Source organism: Ornithorhynchus anatinus, chromosome 7 (assembly GCF_004115215.2).
Source record: "Ornithorhynchus anatinus isolate Pmale09 chromosome 7, mOrnAna1.pri.v4, whole genome shotgun sequence".
Classification (NCBI taxonomy): domain Eukaryota; kingdom Metazoa; phylum Chordata; class Mammalia; order Monotremata; family Ornithorhynchidae; genus Ornithorhynchus; species Ornithorhynchus anatinus.
The window spans coordinates 45,881,157-45,900,261 of record NC_041734.1 but is presented as its reverse complement, the minus strand read 5'-3'; the positions used below and the strand labels follow the sequence as shown (position 1 = coordinate 45,900,261).

Here is a 19,105-nt window from a genome sequence, read left to right as displayed (position 1 = left end):
CATAGTGGGGCCTGGCTGGGGTTTAAACCTGAAGCGACTATCTATAGGAAGATTCAGTGCTCTCCAGAAAAGATAAATGAACATTTAAATGAACATTTAAATGTTGTCTTTGTTACAGGCTTTAAAAAAAATTGAAAAGGAAACACATAAGTGTTCATTTAGCCGGTGTTCCCTTCCCCCAGAATGGGTTGGTCTAGTGAAAGGAGCACAGGCCTAGGAGTCATAGGACCTGGGTTCTAATCCTGAATCTGCCACTTGCCTGCTGGGTGACCTTGCTCAAGATGTCACTTAACTGCTTTGTGCCTTGCTTTCCTCACCTGTAAAATGGGGACTCAATACCTGTTCTCCCCCTTTTACGTTTCTCCAACTTAGACTATGAGCCCCAAGTGAGACAGGGACTGTGCCCAAACTGATTAACTTGTATCTCTCCCAGTGCTTGGAACATAGTAAGCTCTGAACAAGTACAATAATTATTACCATCATCATCACACCAACTCTTTGAAATATGATTAGCAAGAGAATGGGTAAGTTCAGGAAGTCGACATCTGAGTCAAACCTGCCAGGAGGTTATGGCCTGAATGGAGAGAGTAGAGCCAAGTGTTTCTTAAAAAGGCTAGATGCGGGCCAGGTTCCTTTCCCTTGGAGATTTTCCTTACATTTATTCACTTAGGTGGCTCTCATGGTTACTTTAAGTTTCTTAACTTAAAAATGTACGAAGACTGCAAGCTCACTATGGGCAGGGAACTTGTCTTCCAACTCTGTTCTATTGTACTCTCCCAAGCGCTTAGTACAATGTTCTAAGCACACTAAGTGCTGATTGATACAAGGCAAACAAAAAAAAAAACAAAGCTTAGCATTGCAGAGCAAAATGATTGAGGATGTGCTATTGCATACCAGTTTGTCTTCTCTTGCCAAATATTGGAATTCATGTTTTAAAGAAATGCCATTTTGTAAGAAGAAAGAAAATTTTCCCACAGATGACCACACACTCTCATTCATGCAACTACAAGTTAATTAACATTTGTTGACTGAGTTCAGTTTATGACTTCTCAACCTGCAGTTGACACCAATACCCAATATCTCCCTAAGATGACTGTACTGAAGTTTAAAATATGCTTACTCTGGAAAAAAAACTGTAACCAGATAGCATGTCAAAAAGAGAGCAACTAGATTAGAAAAGTCCCTTACTCCTGAGTTACACCAGAAGCTAACAAACCAAAAATGAATGACCAGGAAAAGTACTAGTTCCTATAGGATTTAATGATTTTAAGCCTAGGGCAAATGGGTGGAAAATTGCTCAAAAAACTCTGACAACCCTTTGCTGTTCTCTGACTCTACCTAGTAATTAGTTTCTGAATTTTGGGTCAGACTTCCCTTATAGGATGTCGTCTTCATTGCCAACTTAAAACTCTTCATCTATATTAATGAGATGCTTTAAAAATGACGACAAACAGCAGTAAAAAAGTCTCCAACTAGCAACAGTCTGCTCTTCTCTGTGACTCTTTGCTTCACCTTCATGAGTTGAGCCATAATGGCCTGGGGCTGTCTGAAGAACTTAGTGCTAAAGGGCTTTGATCCATTTAAAAGTTTGAGAGAAATAAAAATAATAATAAAAAATCAAAGAATGATGCTTATCTAAAGGGACTAAGTCCGACACAATCGGACAGGCTTTTTAAAAAAAAAAACTTCAGTAAATATCTGCTTAAGTGCAAGTAGAATTCTGTCATACTTCACGTCCAAACATTGAAGGGGAAAGTGCACACGGAACATTGCATTAAGATCAAGATCACCTGTAGGGAGATTACTTCATATCCTGATGACTTACCCTTATTCAAGGTAGAGTACAACCTCAAGGAGGAAAACACACACACATACACTCTGAAATCCTTGCCTTTTTTTTCCTTACCAAAAGATCATCTGTGAGAGGAGGAGGAGGAAGAATTTATTCCAGAATAGAAGAAGGAACTTGATTCGAGGAATACAGCTGCTTTCAGAACTTCATATGAAAGGTAAAGTGCAAAGTAGTAAATTATCTGCTTATTCCCTACTTATCTGCTTACAACCGTCTTGAAGTCATACTTCTGTCTGTGATATTAATCGCTTCCACAGCAGGTTGTCACACTACAAAAAGAGAGGATCCCTCCCCGGGTTCCAAAAGCTTCAGAATCACGTACAACCAGCCCCCTGCATCTGTATACCAAGACAACTTAAGTGACATCTGAGGGCACATCCTATTCTTGCATCGATAAGCCAAGGTCATCCACTACTCCAAACTTTTGGCTTGGAATAGTCCCATAGGACAAAGGTATGGATTGGAGTGGAACAGAACAAACCTGTCAAAAGAGTAAATCAGCTGTAGGTCACCTGAGGGTTCAGGTTCACTCATTTTTTTTTTATTGGTATCTGTTAATAATTAATAAAAATTATGGTACTTGTTAAGTGCTTACTAAGTGCCAGGCACTGCACTAAGTTTAAGTGTTGGAGTAGTTAATCAGGTTGGACACAGTCCATGTCCCACATGGGGCTCACAGTTGTAATGCCCATTTTACAGATGAGGTAAATGAGACACAGAAAAGTGAAGTGACTTGCCCAAGGTCACACAGCAGCCTACAACCCAGGTCCTTCTGACTCCCAGGCCTGTGCTCTATCCATTAGGCCACACTGCTCCTCCTGCTTAGGGCTGGAGCCTCCAACTAGATCTCCAAGGAAATTACTAGATCTCCAGGGACAGCATGGAATAGCTTCCCTCATTTCCTCAACCTAATCACCCTCCTTTATGTGACACCTAATAAGTATTTGGGGCTGAACCCCTTAAGCACTTTGATACTCACCCTACCCCCAGCACTTAAGTATACTTATATTCTGCTGATTCCCTTATCTGTAATTTATTTCAATGATTGTCTCCTCCTCTAGACTGTAAACTCTTTGAGGGCAGGGATGATGTCTATCAACTCTATTGTTTTATACTCTCCCAAGTGCTTGGTACAGGGCTCTGCACAGAGTAAATGCTCAATAAATTCCAGTGATCGGTTGATATAGATCAGCCCTCATATAGGCCATCCAAAGAGTGGCTGAATCATGATCAGATAGTATTTGTATAGAAACCTGCCCCAGAAATTGCCCCAGCATTTGTCTGAATGGCCTTTGTCTGGTAGCTACTCATTTCACTCTCTCCATCATCTCCATTTGCCCCTCCCTGAGAAAATCACCAGCAGAGTTGAGATAGAATGTCTGATTTTCTGCCCTCCCAGTTCAGCTTCCTCATACAATGAAGTTTCTGGCATCATATGTCAGAATGTGACTTTGGTTCAATTTGCAAGTGTTGGAGATCTAGAAACAAGAAGCCAACCATAATTTAGTTACCTGCAGCCCTGAGGAATGGGGTAGGACTTCATTCTGTCCAAGACTCAACTGGTGAAGTCTGTACTTATTGGTAACATGAGGTTTGGCTTAACTTTGGGCTATCTCCAGCCTCAAAGATTCTAGGGAGTAAATCAATTCTCAGATCACCGAGGACTTTTGTCATGTTCCAGGGTCCTGGTAAGAGCAAACCAGATTCAGTTACTATTACTAGTACTAAAAATAGTATTTAACATTAACTCACTGAGGAAGTGACAAGATCATCAGATTGGACACAGGCTCTATCCCACATGGGGCTTACAATCTAAAAGGGAGGGCGAAGAGATATTGAGTCCTCACTATATAGATGAGGAAACTGGGGCATAGAAAAGTTGAGTGGCTTGCCTGAAATCACATTGTGAACAAGTTGCAGAACCAGGACTGAAACAAATTCCCTAACTCCTAGTACCATGCTCTTATCCTGCAGAAACGATCTGGGCCTATCACTCCCCTTCTTAAACAACTCCAGTGGTTGCCTATCGACCTCCGCTCCAAACAAAAACTCCTCACTCTAGGCTTCAAGGCTCTCCATCACCTTGCCCCTTCCTACCTCTCCTCCCTTCTCTCTTTCTACCGCCCACCCCGCACGCTCCGCTCCTCTGCCACCCACCTCCTCACCGTCCCTCAGTCTCGCCTATCCCGCCGTCGACCCCTGGGTCACGTCCTCCCGCGGTCCTGGAACGCCCTCCCTCCTCACCTCCGCCAAACTGATTCTCTTTCTCTCTTCAAAACCTTACTTAAAAATCACCTCCTCCAAGAGGCGTTCCCAGACTGAGGTCCTCTTCCCCCTCTACTCCCTCTGCCATCCCCCCTTTACCTCTCCGCAGCTAAAGCCTCATTTTCCCCTTTTCCCTCTGCTCCTCCACTTCTCCCTTCCCATCCCCACAGCACTGTACTTGTCCTCTCGACTGTATATATTTTCTTTACCCTATTTATTTTGTTAATGAATTGTACATCGCCTTGATTCTATTTAGTTGCCATTGTTTTTACGAGATGTTCTTCCCCTTGACGCTGTTTAGTGCCATTGTTCTTGTCTGTCCGTCTCCCCCGATTAGACTGTAAGCCCGTCAAACGGCAGGGACTGTCTCTATCTGTTGCCGACTTGTTCATCCCAAGCACTTAGTACAGTGCTCTGCACATAGTAAGCGCTCAATAAATACTATTGAATGAATGAATGAATTATCATGGCACTGTTGACTCCAAGTAAGCTGACTGGAGTTCAATCAGCTCTTCTAGACTGTAACCACCTTGTGGACAGGGATCATGTCTACCAAATCTGTTTTCTCCCAAGGGCTTAGAACAGTTCTATGCACAGAGTAAGTATTCAATAAATATGATTGGAAAAAAGAGTTTACAAACACTGAGGCAAAGCTAGTCACAACTTGGATTCAGTGACGGAAGGCTACCCAACCAAGCAGCTATTGAATGGTCAACTGAAAGGAGGCACCTGCAAGGATAGAGGGAGGAACAGATGCTTTGAAGACCTAGGGAAGGACAGTTCCAAACACTGTGATAGTGAGGTGGATTGTCAGGATACCACTGCAGGAAACAATTTGGAAAAGATTACTGGCCAGTGCTCTCCTTTAGATGATGCTTCACAAAGAGATACCAAGAGGCAATCTTGAAAACAGAGATCAGCCCTGTAAGGGGCAAATGTGTCAGGCCACGAAGGCATGACCTTTATATCCCCCCAGATGTAGACCGGACTGAAAATCATGCATTGGTTTTAGCAACATTCACCCACATGAATGGACTGACACAGTTAGTAACACAAAGGACATCTTCGTGTGTGTGTGTGTAAATATAGAACATTTTGAAGTAATTATTAAATTCTCAGAGCAGCAACAGGATGAAGTAGGAATAGGTGGGTATCAGTGAAAAATTATGACTATAGTAACTCTCTGAAACCCCTTATCTTAAAGCACACTGACCACCAGGACAATAGAGTACCAAGTCTGCAGAGGTCTCACCTAATGGCAGGCTGTGAAAAGGTCATGTACTTCACTAAATGTTTTCGCCTCTTCAGCCTATTAGCTGAAAGGGAGATTTGCTAACACTATCTTTCGTTGCTACTAGTTATTTTTCCCATTACGGAAATTGGTTTCGGAAAGCTGTCTTATGCGTAAATGTTGCAGATTGGAACATACTTTCTCATAGGAACAAGATTGTAAATTGGGAATTGGTTCCTGAACCAGGTTTGGATACTCTATTTTTATAAAAAAATTAAAAGAATTGTACACTCAATTATATATGAATAATATAGCTACATAAATATATTTCAATTGAGTCAGAGAAGTTCATTAATAGGATAGCCAACTTTTACTTCATAGAAGTAAAATGGATGTCTTTATCCTCCCTGATGATCCCACCCTGGCTTCTCCTGCTCCACTGCCATCTTAAAACCTTCTTCCATATTCCTCCCACCACATCACAGTTTTTAAAATTGTTTCCCCATTTACCTGCAATTCCCATGCATCTCACACACTTCTGCCCACGTACCTGGAGATGGTGCCACGAAGGAGACTAGTGTTGTAAAGTTGAAGCAGGGCGTAAATTAAGAAGTGTTGTAAGTGTCATTTAGTGAACTCAGACAACTCATTTTAGGAATTGCCTGTAACACAATAGGGCAGTTTGAAAAGTGACAGGTTGTGGTCTTTCTCCAAGTGTTATTTGAGTGATGGATTGCATCCTTGTACAGGACTACTCCACTTGTCTGCTGTGTGACCTTGGACAAATCACTTCACCTCTCTGAGCTTCAGTTAATCTCACCTGTAAAAGGGGGGTAATGAGTGTGAGCCCTGTGTGGGACAGGGACTATGTCCAACACGATTAGCTTGAATCTACCCCAGGGCTTAGTACAGTGGTTAGCACATAGTGCATGCCTTAACAAATACCACAATTATTATTAATTAGCCAAGGATCTATCAGAATTTTCGCCTCTGGATACCAGGCATCTTTCCTCCACCAATTTGTTTGGATCATCATCATCATCAGTGGTATTTATTAGCACTTACTTTGTGCAGAGCACTGTGTTAAATGCTTGGGATAGTACAATCCAACAAGGTGGGTAGGCCTCTTCCTTGCCCTTGATGCGCTTACAGTCTAGAGGGATCTTGGAAACCACATTGAAGACACTGGTTACCATGGACTGCGGAAAAGAGATAAAGGTTGAAAAAGTCTGAAACGCTGCTTAGAAGGCACACATGTGAAAGCCAGGGATTCCTGGGGCAGGCTTGCAGGCAGGCAGGACTAGTAGCATATTGCTCCTAATATAACGTTTTTCCTGAATGGATTACTCCCTGAAAATACTAGATTGGTACTTAAGTTTGTCCCATGCAAAATTTAGGCCCCTTTCCAAATCCACAAATAAACGTATTTGCTGGAAGCCATGGCATAGGCTTGTTTTGACCAAGCCCACACTTCCTACCCAGTGATGGTAATTAAGAATGGAAAATTTAGATCCACAGAACAGCCAATTTGAGTCACTCACAAGCCATATCATAGGAATAATGAAGTCACAAAAGTGAAACAGCCCTATATTTTGTTACAACTGCATCTTTCTCTTCCTTCTCCTCTTCTGTAGCAGTCACTGCACCACTGGCTAAACTGGCTGCTTCCCACATAGGCAGTCAACAGTGGAATAACTTCAACACATAGTAAAATGTTTGTGCCATCCCCACTTATATTCCTGGCTGGAGGTCATGTAAATCCGCCTTCATCCGGCCTCTTGTCCTCCAGCTTTGACCCACTCCTGCCATGCTATAGTCTGTCAGCCGTACCTTGAGGGTTCATGATGGGGTCACTCGAATAATTTCTGGTTGTGCTGGGAGCTGCTTGGATACTCAACACCACAGTAGTTTCAGGGATCTTCTCTCCCTTTTATGTCAGCACCTGGACCAGCCTCTGCTGTAGCTCTGGGGTAGGGCCTTTTCACACCCACACCTAGTTCCAGGGCTATTGTGGGGGCCTCTCCCATTCACTAGTGCCCAGGCTGAGTCTTTTCCCAACACCTTCTGGCTTCAGGATCAGAGGGATCACTGGATGTTTGCCATGGGGCCAGAATTCCCATCAAAAGCAGTTGTTAAAGTAAAGGCCAACTACATGCTGGAAACCTGTCCATTATGGTAGGTCTGTCCCCAGCTTGGGAAGCAATGTGGACTGGTGCAAAGAGCCAGGGTCTAGGAGTCAAAGGACCTGGGTTCTAATGCCGGCTCCACCAATTACATGTTGTGTGACTTTGGGCATGTCATTTTTTTAAAAACTGTGCCTCAGTTCCATCATCTGCAAAATGGGCATTCAATACTTATTCTCCCTCTTACTTTGACTGTGAGCCCTATGTGGGACCAGATGATCTTGAACCTAACCCATCGCTTAGTACAGTGCTTGGCAAATAGTAAGCGCTTAATACCACAATTATTATTATTTGAAGCCCCACAAAAACACTCACATTAGTCACATAACAAGCTCTTCCCACATTTACCAACATAACTGAGTTTAGGGTAGAGAGCTTACTTAAAATAAAACTATTTTCTAGTGGCCCCATCTTATGGGTTGAGCAATTCTGACTGAAACTTTGGGGTTGTCAGGTCCCTGACATTAAAGGACACATCATCTCTACTGCAGATAATCTAAACTACAAGATTCAACTGTAGTATTTGGTAATTGAGGCGTCACTCACTGTCATTATCTAGAATGCTATATGTGGTGCATCATTAACATGCTAATACAAAAAAAATCACCACATTAGAACACCGTCCACATAAGCACATGGAGCTAATCGACATATCTGGCCTGCTAAAAAGTCTTCTGTCTTCTTCACCTTATTCAGCCATCAAACAGAGGCAATAAGAAAATCAACTGAGGTTCCTTCCAAAGTCATAGGACAACTACTTCTCATTGAGGATAGAAAAAGCATACGAGCAAGGAAAATTAAGCAACAACTATTTTAAAATGCTTTTCTCAAACTTTTCCAGAATCACTCTCCTTTTCATAAAGGGTTGACCAAAATTTTACAGAATATTCCAAGATCAAACTACAAGTTCTTTAGTAATAAAATTAAGAAAAATTCACATTCACTGTTTATCAGTCTTGAATTAATTTTATCAACTCTATTCTAACAAAGCCTGTAAAATTATGGTATTGCTCAACAGATAAACTCCCTTATATAGTTTGAACTTTTGTCTCTAGTATGTAAGCTCCTTATAGGCAGGAAATGTGCATAACAGCTCTATTTTATTGTACTCTCCCATCTGCCTAGTACAGTGCACTTAGATTTCTAACCTTTATTCTCCCCACCCTCAGGCCCACAACATTTACATATACATATTCAGAATTTATTTTAATATCTGTCCCCTCCACCCCATCACCATACGCTGTTAGCTCCTTGAAGGCAGGGAATAAGTCTGCCACTTCTGTATTATTGGACTCTCCCAAACACTTAACACAGTGCTCGGCACACAGTAATCAATCAAATATATTGAATGCTTACTGTGTGCACAGCAGTGTATTAAGTGCTTGGATGAGTTCAATATAACAATAACATGGAGCTCGTAGACACATTCCCTACCAATAATAAGATTACAGTCTACAGGGAAAGACAGATATTAATATAATGAGCTCATTATGGGCAGAGAACAAGCCTGTTAATTCTATTGTACTGTACTCTCCCAATCCCGTGAAAGAGATAGACAATAAGTGCTCAATTAATACCATTGATTGATTTTTGTCTCCAAAACCAATTTACACTTATATGTAATACATAAAATCACCTGTACTATGGGCTGTCTAAACATATGCTGGTAAACACACCCATGAACATACACACACACAAACACACACATACACACGTGTGAACACACACACACAAACACACACACGTGGGAGCATCCTCAGGTAGCCTCTTGATACTGAACAAATTTTTTACATTAAATGCAGAAAGTGTATACTTCTGAGAATAATTACAGTACTGGGCCTCCATTCCTCTCCAAAGGTAGCATGAATACAAGGAAATCCTCATATTATCAAGGCCACAGCAATAGACCCAATTCTATCCTGTATTTGAGTGCAGGTAGATTCTCTGCTTTCTTGTCCAACTCATACATACAGTGACTTCTAATGACTAATCTTAGATTACATTCTGCCCTGTGCAATGCCCCTGTTGGACTACTGGCTTGCTGCATTCTGTGCCCCAGTGTCATAACTATCAGGGAAGGCAGAGTGCCAGAAAACCTGTGCAAACCCCATCACTATAATTAATTTCTTCAAGTAGGTTCTCGGACCTAAAGTCTTAGGATTGAGGCTCATCTGTCATTATTGATGGAAGATTCCATCGATGACTAAAGCAAAATTAAAGAATAATAAGAATAATTTTTAAGGGTTTAATAATGTGTCCAGCACTGCAGTATGTGTTGTGGTACATGCAAGAGAATCAGGCTGGACACAGTCCCTGTCCTACATGGGGTTCACAGTCTAAATAGGGAGAGAGAACAGTTATTGGTGCCCCATTTTACAGATGAAGAAACTGAGGTACAGAGAAGTACAGCCTACAGTCAAATAGCAGACAACTGACAGAGTAGGCATTAGAACCAAGATCCTTTGAATCTCAGGCCTGTGTTTGTTTTTTCTACTAGGCCAGACTGTTCCCACCCTAAAGAGTCATCTTTTTTTTTCCTCCAGGACACTAAATAACACGGTAGCAGGAAATAAACTTTAACCTATATAGCAGAAGGAAGCATACATGAAAATTAAGCAAAGACTTCCATTAGTGCACATATGTGTGTTATGAGAATATTTTATACCCCTGTTCCTTTTCCTTACAAAGATTCTCAAGAGGTGGCTTTTTTGTTTTATTTTGTTTTTTTAATCTGGGAGATAAAAAGAAGAGGAAGAGAGATCAAATAGGCTCTATTCTGAAACTAGGACTCAGTGTTCCACTTGGTTGAACTAAAACGTGAAGCCATTCTAAAGTAAAATCTCCCTAAAGTTTGGGTAAGGTTGTAGGTGGAGGGGAGTCCCTTTGGTTTCTCCATGAATACTTTCTTCCAGACACCAAAGTTGAATGCATGGTAGACATGCAGCAGAGTGTGGGTGCATCTGCCCCGCAGTGGTCCACTCTCATGACTCAAGCCCTGACTAATGATTTCTCTAACCACACAATTCTACTCACACAGTCCCGTCTGGCCAACACCCACCAGTGAATGTTTTCCATGGGCCAACCGCTATCGCAAATCTTCATTCATTCATTCAATCGTATTTATCGAGCACTTACTGTGCGCAGAGCACTGTACTAAGAACTTGGAAAGTACAATTCAGCAATAGAGCCAATCCCTGCCCACACTGGGCTTACAGTCTAAAAGGGGGGAGACAGACATTAAAACAAGTAAACAGGCATCAATATAAGTAAATAGAATTAAAAATGGTGGTATTTGTTAAGCGCTTACTGTGTGCAAAGCACTGTTCTAAGTGCTGGGGGATACAAGGTAATCATGTTGTCCCACGTGGGGCTCACAGTTTTAATCCCCATTTTACAGATGAGGTAACTGTGGCACAGAGAAGTTAAGTGACTTGCCCAAAGTCACACAGCTGGCAAGTGGCAGAGCCGGGATTCGAACCCATGAACTCTGACTCCCAAGCCCGCGCTCTTTCCACTGTACCACGCTGCTTACATATATGCGCATAAATACACAAGTGCTTTGGGATGGAGAGATGGGGGTAGAGCAAAGGGAGTGAGTCAGGGCAACAGGGAGGGGAGGGGAAGCTGAGGAAAAGGGGGTCTTAGTCTGGGAAGGCTTCTTGGACGAGGTGAGCCTTCAGTGGAGCTTTGCAGGGGGGAAGTGTGATTGGCAGATTTGAAGAGGGAGGGCATTAGAGGCCAGAGGTAGGACACGGGCCTGGGGTCGATGGCGGGACAGACAAGAATGAGGTACAGTGAGGTTAGCACCAGAGGAGTAGAGTGTGTGGGCTGGGATGTAGAAGGAGAGAATGAAGGTGAGGTAAGAAGGGGCAAGGTGATGGAGAGCTTTGAAACTAATAGTGAGGAGTTTTTGTGTGGAATCTTGTGTACCTCCCACTAAGGAGGTGATCACCAATGTTGCAGAGCAATAAGTTAAGGACATGTATTTAATTACCATACTGTGTCCCTTGCACAATTCGGAAATTTGAGGCATTTGGTGTAAGGTGATTTACACAATGTGATCCAAGTCAGAATTCACTATTTTCATCAGAGCTTTTCCCTATCCACCTACTACCCTACTTAATTAAAAATAATAATAATATTTATGGTATTTGTTAAGTGCTTACTATATGCCAAGCACTGTTCTAAACACTGGGGTAGTTACAAGGTAATTGGGTAGTCCCACGTGGGGCTCACAGTCTTTATCCCCATTTTACAGATAAGGTCACTAAAGCACAGAGAAGTGAAGTGGCTTATCTAAGGTCACCCAGCAGACTAGTGATGGAGCCGGGATCAGAACTCACTTCCTCTGACTCCCAAGCCCATGCTCTTGCCACAGAGCCAAGTTGCTTCTCATTACCATATAATTACCACATAACAGTCACTTGTGCAAATATATGGTGTCTTCAATGGAACAATTGAAGAATCTCGGCACTGAGACTTTAGGACTGAGATCCTGGGCAAAGGAACTGATTAGAGAGATACTGGTCCCAAGTGATTTCAAATGTTGCAACTGGATTTTTCTGGGCCTGCAGAAATCCTGAGGGAGGGCAAAAATCCCTGCCTCTCAGAGCCTTCTACTGATGTGGCCCAAGTTCTTGGACCAGGCCAGGGAAAATCTTAGTCCCATTAGGGACAATCTCTTGCCTGCTTTCCCCCATCTTATTATTACCACTTTCCAGATCTCACTTATCCAGATGAGCTGGACTTGTCCCTAAGGGAGGCAACGGGATGCTCAGAGAAACTGTGTGTAGTGGCTGCCATGATTGATAGCCTGACATTTAACAAACCTAATTTTTCCATCTACATCCTTAACAAATACCAAAGTTACTATTATTACTACTACTACTACTAATAGTGGTATTAAGTGCTTAGTATGTTCCAGCACTGTTCTATGCACTGGGTAGATGCAAGGTAATCAGGTTGTCCCATGTAGGACTCACAGTTTAAATCCACATTTTACAAATGAGGTAACTGAGGCACAGAGAAATGAAGTGGCTTGCCCAAGGTCACACAGCAGACAAGTGGTAGAGACAGGATTAGAACCCACGTGAGCTCACGTCTTGTCACGTCAGGGATTAGAAGTCATGATGAAGAGAAGCTGGCCACCACACATTAAAAATTTTGATATTTAAAAGTCTCCAGTTGGAAGTGGACAGGGAAGCTGAAAAATCAGATAACTGGTCACCTGAGACTCACATCCCTGGGGATGGTTCCATCTCTACCGGCATATCTTCTCTCCAAACTTTGCTGGTACCTCAAAGGAATTTGAGAGACTTTAAAAACTGAATACCTCCCCACAACTCTAAGGTAGACACGGAGCAGGTTAACCTCATTTCAGCAATAAAATAAAGTAACCTGCCTTCAGTCACAGAGTAAATGTGCAGCAGAGCTGGATCTTCAGAATCCAAAGCAACCACACATGCATATTCACACATATACACCCTTAAGATTGTTTTTTCCCTTTTTTTGGCTAAAGGGGAAATCACTGAATAACATATGAATACATAAATATATATTCTACAGAAATGAATATATAGATTTTAAACTAGTAGCCTCTCTTCTAGCAAGAAAATGACATAGATCCCTAGACCAACTAGTCCAGAAGGGAGCTAGACTAACAGAAAGAGATAGCAGATGTGGCCTATGCAATTTCAGAGGCTTCTAGGGCCAGAGGAGGCACCTGAGGTGTAATGAGATAGTAGTCTCCCCATTACCCCCTGAAATTAATTATTGAACATTTACTGTCCGCCGATCACCGAACTAAGAGCTTGGGGGAGTACAGTACAATAGAGTTGGTGGACATGTTCCCTGCTCAAAATGAGCTTAAAGTTTACAGGGGGTGACAGACATTAATATAATAAATTAGGGATATGTACATAAGTGAAATGAGCCTGAGAGAAGGGTGAATAAAGGGTGCAAATCTAGTTCAAGCACAATGCAGAAGGGAGTGGGAGAAGAGGAAATCAGGGCTTAGTTGGGGAAGGCCTCTTGGTGGAAATGTATTTTTAATAAGGCATTGAAGGTGGGGAGACGGAACGTCTGTCGGATACGAAGAGGGAGGGAGTTCCAAGCCAGAAGCAGGACATGGAGGTGGGGAGCAAGATAGATGAGATCAAGGTACAGTGAGTAGGTTAACATTATAAAAGTTAAAAGTGTGCAGGGTCAGTTGTAGTGAGAAATCAGGGAGGGGGGAGGGGGCAAGATGACTGAATGCTTTAAAGCCGATGGTAAGGAGTGTGGATTTGATGCAGAATTGGATTGGGCAACCACTGAAGGTTCTTGAGGAGGGGGGAACATTGGTTTGAATGGTTTTGTGGAAAAAAAAAATCTGGTCAGCAGATTAAAGTATGGACTGAAGTGGGAGAGTCAGGAGACAGCGAGGTCAAGGAAGCTGATGCAGTAAGCAAGGCAGGATAGGATATATGCTTGGATTAACATGTAGCAGTTCCCATGGAGAGGAAAGGGAGGATTTTAGTGATGTTATGAAGGTTGAACTGACACAATCTGGTGACAGGTTGAATATGTGGGTTGAATGAGAGAGATGAGTCTAGAATAAGGCCAGAGTTATGAGTTTGTGAGATGGGGAGGATGGTGGTTCTCTCTACAGTGATGGGGAAGTCAGGGGATGGAGCGGGTGGCTATGAATACTATTTTTGTTTTAAGAAATACCAGTCTGGATTCTCCCAGCCCGATTTTGGTTTAAAGCGAAGAACCATGTGAAGGCAAAAAAACATCAGCCAGTCTAAGTTGCCAGAAAAATGTGTACTTGCAAATGAATAGGATTCCAGGGATACTCAAAGCAATATTGGGTGGTAGTTTCAAAATGCCATTCTAGTGGAAGCACCTGAAATCAAAATGAAATTCAGCTCAATTGCTGGAATCCCCTACAAAGATCAATCACAGGAACCAGTCAGGAAAGACAATAACAACAACAACAACAAAAAACTCATTAAGAAATGGTCCATTTCATCACTGAAAATGAATCTGTTTTTTGTCTAGGAGCTCTCATCCTACAATGGTTAAACAGAAGGATTATCCACTACCCCCACTATCACTGAGACGCACCGTAAAAGTGAATAAAATCTCATCTTGAGTTTGTTGCTGGGCTCAAACCCAAATCCAGACCCATTTTGGGTGTCTTTGAAACTAAACCCTTTTAGAACAATAAAATGTTACATTAGTCATTAGCCCTCATGCTTAAGGGCAGGACTGGATGAACAACTGAAACACACACACACACACACTCAAAACCCTGACACCATCACCTGCCGAAAAAAATTGCTTAGACTATCTCCTAAGCCCGAAGTAGAACACAACTTTAAAAAATCTAGGCACCAGAGGAAAACGGACTTGATGGGCTCTAAGACACATTGCTCTGATTTGAATGGCTTTATAATTCAAGCCTTACTAAGACACAATACTCCAAAATTACTTAAATTATTTGATTGTCTGCACTGAACATTCATAAAAATCACCCCATATGGAGGAAGAGAGAACAAATTGCACAGACCATACATTCTTGGGCACACCTAATCATTTGTAAACGATAGAATTCAAAAAGAAAAAAATGTCTTGACGTCAAAACAAAAAGTGGAATAAAAAATATTATTGTTTGGAAGGACTTTTTGTCTGAATAAGGAGATTGTCTGAAATGACACTCCTAAACTGATTTTTTAAAATGTGATTTATGCTTTTTAAAGAAAGGGTGATTTAAAAAAAAAACTGAATGAGGAGACTGTCTGTAGAAAGACATTCCAATGAACTGGTTAGGCAAGAAGTTGTTTGGAAGGAACACTGCCTCGAGGGCACACGAGGAATATGTATATACAGTATATTAGAGGAGAGAAGGGAGGGAGTGGGAGAGTCACAGAACAAGTTAGCTACCTCTCCTTTCACTCCAGACAGTTTCATACTCTTGATGACTAATTTATCAAAGCCCCCAGCAGCCCCTTAAACCAATCCCCACTAAAAGTGCTGATTAGGAAGTCTTGGTTTTTGCAGATTTTAACACTTGCTCTTTTTTTTCTCCAGGTAAGAGTGGAGGGAATGGATTAGATCTAAATTTGCAGGTTAGATCATTGCACTCACAAGATTTAGTTAACCACAGAACAGAACTGTAACCAGTTCTTGTCTGCAGGGGAAGAGCACTGTCACTGGTTCCCCAATCAAGTGACAGCCTTTTCACTGCCAAAGTTATCCAGATCTCACCCACATGGACGTTAATGCATTGGTGCAACTGTATGGGGGTAGGATCTGCACATCTGCATCTTTCAAGCCTGGATCAGATAAATCATGGCCCCCTGAAAAAAACATGGATTTAAGAACAAAAGGCAGAAGAGGCCAGTTTTCCTTCAAAATTGAAAAGATGATTTATTTTTAGCTAGTTAAAAGACCTCTAGGGGCACCTAGTTCAGTGCTCTGCACATTGTAAGCACTCGATAAATACCACTGATTGACTATTAGAGAGAGAGAGAGAGAGAGAAATTGCTTCTGGACAAAGGAAGGAGAGTATCAATTTAATCCGGTATTTTTTTGAGATTAAACCCAAGCCATTACGTATTAGCAACGAGTGGTGAAACAGACCCCTCCCTCTGCCATCTTTAATTCCTTTCTATTAGGTCAATGTCATGTTCATGCACTTCTCCCATTTCCAGGACAGGATACCAGGAGCAGGGCCTTATGCTTGCAAAACAAAAGAATTCTGAAAAAAGGAGTCCTCAGTTTCCAGTAAATTGGGGCCTGGGAGGGAAGAAGGGAAGATTTCTCCTTTACAAACTGGAATGAGAGGTGGGCAAGAAGGCATATCCAGGCCCTTCTCTTAGTAACATGCAATTTCACAGAATTAACCATTCAAAAAATCTGAAATTGTGGAAAAATCTCATATCACATCTATACCTGTCCCCTAGTTCCCCCCAGGTATGCCTTTTTGGAGTCCATGTTTTATTAGGCTATCTGATTCTAATAAAAAAAAAAGCAGGCCACTTGATCTAAGTGTCGAGAAAATGCACGCACAACTGTTGGTCTGAGGTTCTGGGATTTTTTCCAGCTCTTCTCCCACTTTACTCGATGGCCTTTCATACAAATGACTAAACTGCAAGATGCTTCAGTTTCTTTAGTCATCAAAGCGAAAGACCTTCCCTCTCTCTTTCTCACAAGGGGATGGTGGAAATGAATGAAATGGTGTTTCTTGAAGAAAGCCTATTTAGAAATACTAAGGATTTAGCAGAAGGAGCAATATCTGGTAATGACTTATAGCTCCTTACCTAATACTCAAGGGGGCTTTACCAAATGACTAGTAGGTGAGAGAATAGAGGCAAGTAGGAGTGGTAGAAGCAGACAGAGAGGCTCATTAGGAGCAGGGGTTGGAGTCAGAAGGAACAAAGGGGGGAAGGCATTCGAGACAGGGAGACTGGGAAACTTCCACTGTGGTTGGGATAGTTGTTGGAAGAAGGTAAAGGGGAGACAAGATGGATAAGGCAGGTGCTTCAGCGGGAAAAGTGTCCAGAGGGGGCAGCTGGAGTAAAGAGAAGGAAAGGGAAGCTGGAGAAAAATAGCCTGTGAAATGACGGGGAAGAGGGGTGTGGGGAAAGAAACGGGGGGTCCAGGAAACCCAGGCCATGCAGGCTCTCCCTCAACTTCCCCACCCATTGCTCCTTCCAAAGCTCTCTGGGGCTGGCTCTCTCCCAATCCTGAGCTGCCAGATGATGACTGGGCAGAGATTTCTGCAGCCCCATCTGTGCTGTATGAATACAGAAGAAGAAACCCACGGGTGCTTTGCCCATTCAATCAAGCAAGCAGCGTGCTTCTGCTCTCCACCTACCACACTCAAAGCCCAGGCAGAGAAGAGGGGCCAGCATTCCAGAAATTATAGGAACCATCTAAATGAGGCTGTTCGGTACTTAAAGAAAACTCTGGCTGAAGATCAAGAACGGGAGTCAACGGACAGTGGGTGGGTGCTTGCGGAAGGAGGAGATGCCATCATAAAGCCTTATTCATATGTTAGGCACACCCATGTCTATTAGCAATAACCAAATTACCCTTACACAGGTCCCTGATATTTCACACTGAAGCCCATTTTGATGAGTTGCAGGTTCAAGCTTGTCCAGAGAGCCCCTCTCTTTGCCCTTCCTATGTTGCCATGTAGAACCGCAACCCTAGAAATGTGCCATATAGTATCAGCTCAGGGCCTAAGAGATGGCAGGTAGGGTAAGGAGAGCACAGCTTAAGTCAGGAGTCCCTGCGCATAAAAATGAAAATCCCTGAACACTTCAAAGTTACATCCCTGATGGTAAAACCCAGCAGGCTTTACTGTAATTTTGAAGAATCTCTATGGGAAGCAAGCACATGTTAAAAAAGAGAAACAAAGTATGGGAATTTTAATTAGTTGATATGGAGAAAATGGCATAAATTCCATAGGAAACCAATAAATCGATAGATTTTGTTTGTAAGCTTCTTCAACAGTGTTGGTCCCATAGATCAAAACTGGGAAGATTTGAAAACCTGTTGAAAGTGGCAGGAAGAAGATAGTGCTTTAAAAGGCATCGTTGAACCACTCTACAAAATCATTGCATATCTACACCCAGAATACTGCATGCAGGTCAGGATTCAATGCCTTAGGAAGGACATACTATGGCTATCAATCAATCAATTGGATTTATTGAGTGCTTACTGTGTACTAAGCCTTGTACTAAGCACTTGGGAGAGGACAATAGATTAAAGATACAACAGACACATTCTCTTCTCAAAGGAAGCTTACAGTCTAGAGGGAGAGACAGACATTAATATAAATAAATGAATTAAGGGTACGAACATAAGTGCTATAGGGCTGATGGAAGGGGGTAAATAAAGGAATCAAATCAGGGTGATGCAGAGGGAGTAGAAGAAAAGGAAATGAGGGTTTAGTCACAGAAGGCCTCTTGGAGAAGATGGAACTTTAATAAGGCTTTGAAGGTGGGGAGAGTAGTTGTCTATCGGATAAGAAGAAGGAGGGCATTTCAGGACAGAGGCAGGATGTGGGCGAGAAGTTGGCGGCAAGATAGAAAAGACTGAGGTACGGTGAGTAGGTTGGCATTAGAGGAGCGAAGTGTGCAGGCTGAGTTGTAGTAGGAGCACAGTGAGGTGAGGTAGGAGGGGGCAAGGTCACTGAGTGCTTTAAAGCTTGTGATAAGGGGTTTCTGTTGGATATGGAGGTGGACGGGCAGCCCCTGAAGTTTCTTGAGGAGAGGGGAAACATGGCCAGAATATTTTTGTAGAAATATGAACTGAGGTGCAGAGTGAAGTATGGACTGGAATGGGGAGAGACTGGAGGCAAGGAGGTCAGCAAGGAGGCTGAAACAGTAATCAAGGTAAAATAGGATAAATGCTTGTAGCTTGTAGGATAAATGTGGTAGCAGTTTGGATGGAGAGGAAAGGCCAGATTTCAACAATGTTGTGAAGGTTGAACCAACAGGGTTTAGGGTAAATTGAATCTGTGGGTTGAGTGAGAGAGAGGAATCAAAACTAATGGCAGGACTATGGGCTTGTGAGATAAGA

The 19,105-nt window shown here is 42.4% G+C and overlaps 1 protein-coding gene across 7 annotated transcripts in view; it reads right to left on the bottom strand.

Annotated features, from left to right (window-relative positions):
* Positions 1-19,105, bottom strand: part of TP63 (tumor protein p63) — a 153,433-nt gene that overhangs the window by 109,646 nt on the left and 24,682 nt on the right. The gene's annotated exons all lie outside the window — the stretch shown is intronic.